The sequence below is a fragment of the Ceratotherium simum genome, chromosome 3 (assembly GCF_057802395.1).
Source record: "Ceratotherium simum simum isolate JZ-2026a chromosome 3, ASM5780239v1, whole genome shotgun sequence".
Taxonomy (NCBI): Eukaryota; Metazoa; Chordata; class Mammalia; order Perissodactyla; family Rhinocerotidae; genus Ceratotherium; species Ceratotherium simum.
Genome location: NC_141902.1, coordinates 10,753,517 through 10,760,280, shown reverse-complemented (window position 1 = coordinate 10,760,280; position 6,764 = coordinate 10,753,517). Strand labels below are relative to the sequence as shown.

The 6,764-nt window shown below is 37.4% G+C and overlaps 1 long non-coding RNA gene across 1 annotated transcript in view; it reads left to right on the top strand.

Moving 5' to 3' along the window:
• Positions 1–1,516: 1,516 nt before the first annotated feature.
• Positions 1,517–6,764, top strand: part of LOC147917416 (uncharacterized) — a 45,021-nt gene continuing 39,773 nt past the window's right edge. Inside the window, exon 1 of the long non-coding RNA XR_015551698.1 lies at positions 1,517–1,595. This is a non-coding gene — a long non-coding RNA (uncharacterized LOC147917416). The remainder of the gene's footprint in view (positions 1,596–6,764) is intronic.

Here is a 6,764-nt window from a genome sequence, read left to right as displayed (position 1 = left end):
TCCATGCTTTCATAAAAATGCATCACAAGGTTACTATTTTCTAGAACTAAAATGAAAGTATATATTGAGCACTTATTGGGAAATTAAGATTTTTATAATCATAGTAATGAAAATGTAGTTCACTCTTTAGTTAGAATCTGCTATAACTGATTATCAATTCAAGGAATTTATGGGCCGGCCCCATGGCTTAGCGGTTAAGTGCGCACGCTCTGCTACTGGCGGCCCCAGTGCGGGTTTGGATCCCGGGCGCGCACGGAGGCACCGCTTCTCCCACCATGCTGAGGCCGTGTCCCACATACAGCAACTAGAAGGACGTGCAACTATGATGTACAACTATCTACTGGGGCTTTGGGGGGGAGGAAAAAAAGGAGGAGGATTGGCAACAGATGTTAGCTCAGAGCCGGTCTTCCTCAGCAAAAAAAAGAGGAGGATTAGCATGGATGTTAGCTCAGGGCTGGTCTTCCTCACACACACACACAAAAAAGTTAAAAAAAAAAAAAAAGGAATTTAATGACATTTATCTACAAATTCGAGGATAAGCCTATGAATGTGAATATGATGGGAATGTTAGAATAAATGACAACAAACAATTTATATTTTAGAATTTGTTATCTTGATTCTTTATTGAAAAATGTGATTAATGATAATATTGACAAGAATGAGGAGAGGAAGGAGATAGGCCATCAGAACACTGTTCTGAGTTCTAATGAGTCAGAACTGCAAACTGGTGCCATGTTCAAATAAACTATAAGGGATATATTTAGAATTGCTATCATAAATAATTTTAATCACCAGTGAATTGGAATGTGGTTCTTTGTTTCTGGTTCATGTATTATTTAGTTTGGCAAGGGTTCTGAAGAGGAATTTAGAAACAGGGTACTTTATTTACCGGTAAGAACTTAGGTGCTTAGAGACATATTATTGCTGTGGCCTATCCTGGAATATTATGTTTTGAACACACTGCATCTTCAATACAGACCTTGGTTTGAAACTTGACTTTTCCATTTTTAATCTATGTCACCTTGGTCGAAAATGTAGCCTTTCATAAATGCAGTTTCCTTATAAAGAGAGACTAATGCTATCTATATTTTTCAGGGTTGTTGTGAAGATTAGAGTTGATGCATTTAAAGTACTCAACACAAATATATGTGTAAGGTGTACCATAAATTATTCAAGCATATATATCGTCATAATCACTAATAGCAAATGTTTCTCAATGGCCTGTTGAGTACAAGGCTTTCTGTTGGTTCTGGGAATATAAAAGGGTAGGATTTGTAGTCTTCACACTGAGAAGCAATGCTGAAGTAATGTATTAACTAATTGGTAAAGTAATTCTTTACCTGACATCTTTAAAAATTGTTTTAAAATTTGTGTTAGGTTTTAATTTCAAAGTCTTATTAACTTTCCCTTAGTAGTAACTCCCTGACTATCCCTACTCTTTTACCAACCAGGCTAGTAAAGTTGAACCACCAGTTTTACTGTTCCACTTGCTTTTTATCTTTATACCTAGACACTCAAATGATGGAGGAGATGATGGGATTTCAGAGTTAACCTGCTCACCACTGACATTCTGGTTGGGGTATGAAGCGACCCAGGTGAGTGGATGGTGGGGGTGCTCCTCATAAAACACCAAGTTAGAAAGTGGACTGTACACCTGGTGCCTCTTGGCGTGACTTGCTTATAGCTTTTATTCTTGTAAAAAGGTAGATGTATGGCATGGAAATCGATAGTCATAAGTTTAGAATATGGATCCAAGCTGTCAGACCCTCCAGTGAGGGTGGGTAGGCTCCTCATTGGTCTTGTGGCATCTCACCTTCTCTGTTCTCTGGGCCCCCAATGCTTCATAAAACTACAGATGATTTACCCCTTGAATTCCTATCTCTGCCTTCCAACTCCTTCACCATTTTAGCTAATATGTTCTCTGCTATCATCTTGGACAGAATTCAGAAATGAAATGATCATGTATGTCATATATATGTACATTATTGTCTATAATCCATTCTCACTAGTATGAATAACTTCCTGGACAATAATCCGTACTCTGAATATTTTTGTAGCAATTCTGAACTGGAGGCGAAGTCATTATCAAGTACTGTATTGTGTGTTTGTGAGATGGAGGACTGTTGACATATGAGAATATTCCTCCTAATCACTCCCTACCACAATGTTCATGATTCCAACAAATTTGCTGAGCATTTACAATGTGCTAAATACTGATTTAAGTGATTTACATATAACAATTTTTATGATAATCTAGGTGGGTAATATTATCATCCCTATTTTGGGGATGAGAAAACTAAGGCACACAGGGTCCTATAGCTAGTCCCACCTGAGGCCGAAGGTCTCACAGCTAGGAAGTGGCAGAGATAGGTCTACAATCCATCTTCCAGGTACAGAGTCCAGGCTCTTGGTACTTATGCTGCTAGTCTTCTGGGAGGGTTTGGCTTTGCTATTTTGCATTGCTAGAAGAGAGTGGGACGGAAAAGATGACTTCCATGAATCATGCCAGGCTTTCAGAGTGAGAGAATTTTTTTCCCAGTGCATAGTTGTGAATGGGGCTTGTGAATCACGAAGCACCTTTGAGCAACTTGTAATTATGGTACAATAGTCCCAGTATGATTCCATATTTTGGATGAATGCTGTTCTTGTAATCTAACCTCAGGTTGGAAAATGAATTGGCACTATCAAACATTATAAGCTGTACACTGAAGGTTAGGAAACTAGAAGTAAGACCTGGAATTCTCTCTCTAGCTCAAGTTTGTTACTCACAAAATTCAATTCATATACGTTATAAACATCGGGAGTAATGCATGCCATTATCTGTCTTTAACTGAAGTCCTCAAGCAATGGCTCTCTCCTGTTTTTCTGCAGCACTTAGGCGTGATTCTGATCACCTCATTGAATGTCATGAAATTAATAAGATTAAAAGTTCCTACCATTACATAAAATACCGAAGATATGATGGCACTTTTTGTTGGGTGGGAATGAGGGTTATGGGTGTGATATAATTCCACAAAGAGTGTTAATAACTATGTAAGAATGTGGAGAATATTTTTATTTACTTTGCTATGTATCTATCTTCCTTAATGCCAAGTGTGAATAGATATTTGATAAGAATGGAAGAGAAACACGAGACTGAAGTTGAATAGGCCAGGTGAGGAGACTAACACAAATGGTGAGGTGGAAAGATTTGGTTTTTCCAGGAACAATGATCTGGGCTGGTGGGATATATTGTTGGGGGTGGAGCAGGGAGAGGAGGCTGAAATATGAGGAGAGAAAAAGACAGAAATATTCCTCTTTAGAATCAGTGCTGTCTGCCTAAAAGAACCACCTCAGTGTCTCAAGGCAGCAGCACGATGCCTTCTGGTCTAGCTTTAACGCAAGGGATCACGAAGCCAAGGATCACGCCATTTCTACCTCCTAGAACAGGGCTATGGGAATTTGATGGATGCCTAAGGATTTCACTGAATCAGCCAGGGTCCTGGCTTTGCACTGTGACTACTCCCCATCACCCCATCCTGTTGATGCAGTTTGGGGAAATACTTATCACCCTATGGCAATGGCCAGTGGTGTGGCATCCCACCGGCCAGCACACTGGCAATCCGAGTATTTTTGTCTTCTCTTCTATTCTCTGTACTTAGAGTTAAGGGAGTTCAAACACTATAAAGAGAAGATATAATACTTCCAGGCTTTTAAAATGTAAGTGACTATTTTTGGCATATATGGTGGAGAAAGCAGATAGTCATGTGACAAGAGACCAATGTCTCCTATGACACTAATAAGAAGGTATCTGGTGGTTTTTAAATTATTATTATTTCAATCCATAAAATCATGGAGTTGTATTAGGTAATCCTTCAGGTTTCTTTCATACCTGAAGTTTTAGAGTACTTCACACAGTGATTTTTTTTCTATATAGTCTGTGATTATCACTTCTTTTTACCCTTAGACATAAGCTTTTACAGTTGTCTTTGTAGTCTTTTTTGGTATTGATAGTTTAGACTGAATTTTTGGCTTCTGGCATTTGGTTCACATAATGATTTTTTTTCCATCTTGTGCCTTAAGAGCTTTCTTAAAATAAAATTCAGTCTCCCTTTTGTTTTCAGGATGATTGCATCTAATTATGTACTTAGTATAAATATATGCAATCAGAAGCAAGTAATAAATATTAGGTTCTTACTCTGTAAATTTTATTTTTGATAGTAAATGCCTCAGGGGCAGAGCTTTCTTATTTATGCCTGCCAATACCTTGCATAGTGTTGTGCATGCACCAGGAATTTAATAGTTACTTGTTGAATTAATGAAGTATTTTTAAGATGCTGTGCAAGTCTCATCTAAAAATATGCAAATTCTCTAAAAGACTAAAAGTATTTTTCAAAGTTATTTAAAGCCATATTATGTTTGGACCGTATATCAGTTTGGAATAAATTGATTTATCAAGCTGCTGGTTTTGGCACAGTGGTTGACTACTAGTACATTAGTTGTCTTTGGAAGAAAAATGATTTTTATAGGTCATAAGTTAGGTCAGTTAGTCATCATAGATCTACTGTGTTTCTGAGCTGTTTCCTTAGATTTGATCTGGCTTCTCTCTTGTATATTTGAAGTTAAGCTTATTTAGGAATGTGTCAGAACAAGCTGTCTCTCCAGCCTGAATTGTTAGCCTTGAGGGCAGGGATCACATTGTTATATTATGTTCAGAGCAGGGCACAGGAGAGAGATGCCCAGATAATAAAGGATGATGATGAGCTCAAGCGAGTGACCCAGCTCCTCTGTCTGCACACCACGGCTGGAGAGCACGTGCATCTTTCTCAAGGTTTTTTCCTTGACAACCCCTCTGAAGCTACTCTTCACCTTGAGATGAAGTCTTAATTATTTTACTTTCTTGGAAAAATACATGCCTGTAACATAACTTATCTACTTCCATTTTGCAGGCTTTTCAGTTTTATAAGCACTTAAAATCATCTTTTTTGTCATTATACTTAATACTTAGCAGAGTTCCTGCCATATATAGGAGTTTGATAAATGCATGTTGACTCAAGTTGAGTTGGTACCTTTGACAGTGGGTAATCAGGCAGTTGAGAGCAGATTAAGATCTAGAATTCAGATCTCCTGTTTCCTTTCAGGGGAATAGTGGATTCTGATGGCTTTTTGACCCTCACCCAGAATCCAGCTTGGTTTAGAGTTGCCATAGGTCTTAAAGCCGTGGGGTTGATAGAAACAACAGACTTGGAAAAGATAGTGAAGTTTATAATTGAGTTTGGTGTCACCTTGGGTTTGTAACGTTAGCAGTCTGGGGAATGCCTGGTTCTCCTCCACTTGGAGAAGTTTGTGTTGCTAAAGGGGTCCAGAGGAGCTGGGAAGCTGGGAGCAGGAACACTTATACTTCTTATTAAAAATGAACTTTCCTAGTGATGGCATGTTGAAACTTTATAAAATTAAAATTAAAGAGCCTTAAGAGCACCTATTTTGGTGCTTTTACTGGACTTGTTTAAACCGATATTGCTCAATGCCAATATAACGGGAATAAGAAACCGTGTTCTGACAGTAAAACATCCATTTGAAAAAGATGGTAAATTTATTGGGAACATTTCAGGGCTGAAGCATATTTGTAACTGTGAGATATGGCCTCAATTATTAATCATCATGAGAAACTGAATAGAACTGACTCTGATATGCTAGATTAATGGCACTTGATTTTATTACCCCAAACTGAAATCATCACCTACAAAGAGATTTGCAGTCTTCTCAGTGATTCAGTCCTGGCTGTGTTACAGCCCCAGAACTGTGGCTTTTAATTACTGCTGATTTCATTTTGCCTTCTCCTAGTGATGTCACTTTGAAGTGTGGTGAGAGGATTCAAATCACTCCAAATTTGACACTTTGAACTAAAGTTAAGCCAGAGCTGTGGTTAATTTCTTTGGTCTTTTTTTAGACCAGTATGAAATGGAGGAGGGAAGGTACTATTTTTTAAGCACTTAGTATGTTTTAGGAATATTAGCCAAATGTAGGTATTATTCCCATTTTACACGTGAGAAATCTGAGACCTAGAGTAGTTAAATGTTTTTCCCATGGCTGCACCATTTATATGGAGTCAGCCAGAATCCAAACCAGCCTGAATGACTTCCAAGTCCATATGCTTCTTTCTCCTTTATAGAGATTTCCCCTGAGTTTTGCACTTATTTAAGTCTTCACAGCAGTTTTTTCCTCATATGGCACTTATATTGGTATTACAGTTATGTCAAATTTTGTTTTATCTCATTAGTCTATGTTCTTCTTAATGAGTAGGTTGTGTCTTTGTATTTCCTAAGTGCCTGGCATAGTACCTCTTGAACTTAGTAGATGCTTTATAAATATTTATTGAATAAAATTATTTAATAATCTGACATTGTTTACTACTTGATATAGATTTAGGGTTCAAAACTATTCTTCCCCAAAATAATGCTAGTGGTTGGTAATTAAAATGTGAAATCTCAGTTGGAATATTATAATTTTCACTTCTATCAATGTTTTTTCTTTTTTTTTTAAAGAGAGAAAATAACAGCTTACGTCTAGTAATTTCTTTTTCCTAAAGGGTAGGAAAAAATAGTCAGAGGGGGTACAAATAAATAAGCTGAGGTCCCTATTCTTTGGGAGTTCACAGCCAAGTGGCAGTGATGGGACATATTCATGGTATTTAAAATATAGGGTAGAATGTTCTAATGCCTTAATAAAATATTTAAGCAGAGTTGTAAAAGTTTAGAGGAAAGATGATTTTTAATTTGTAAGGA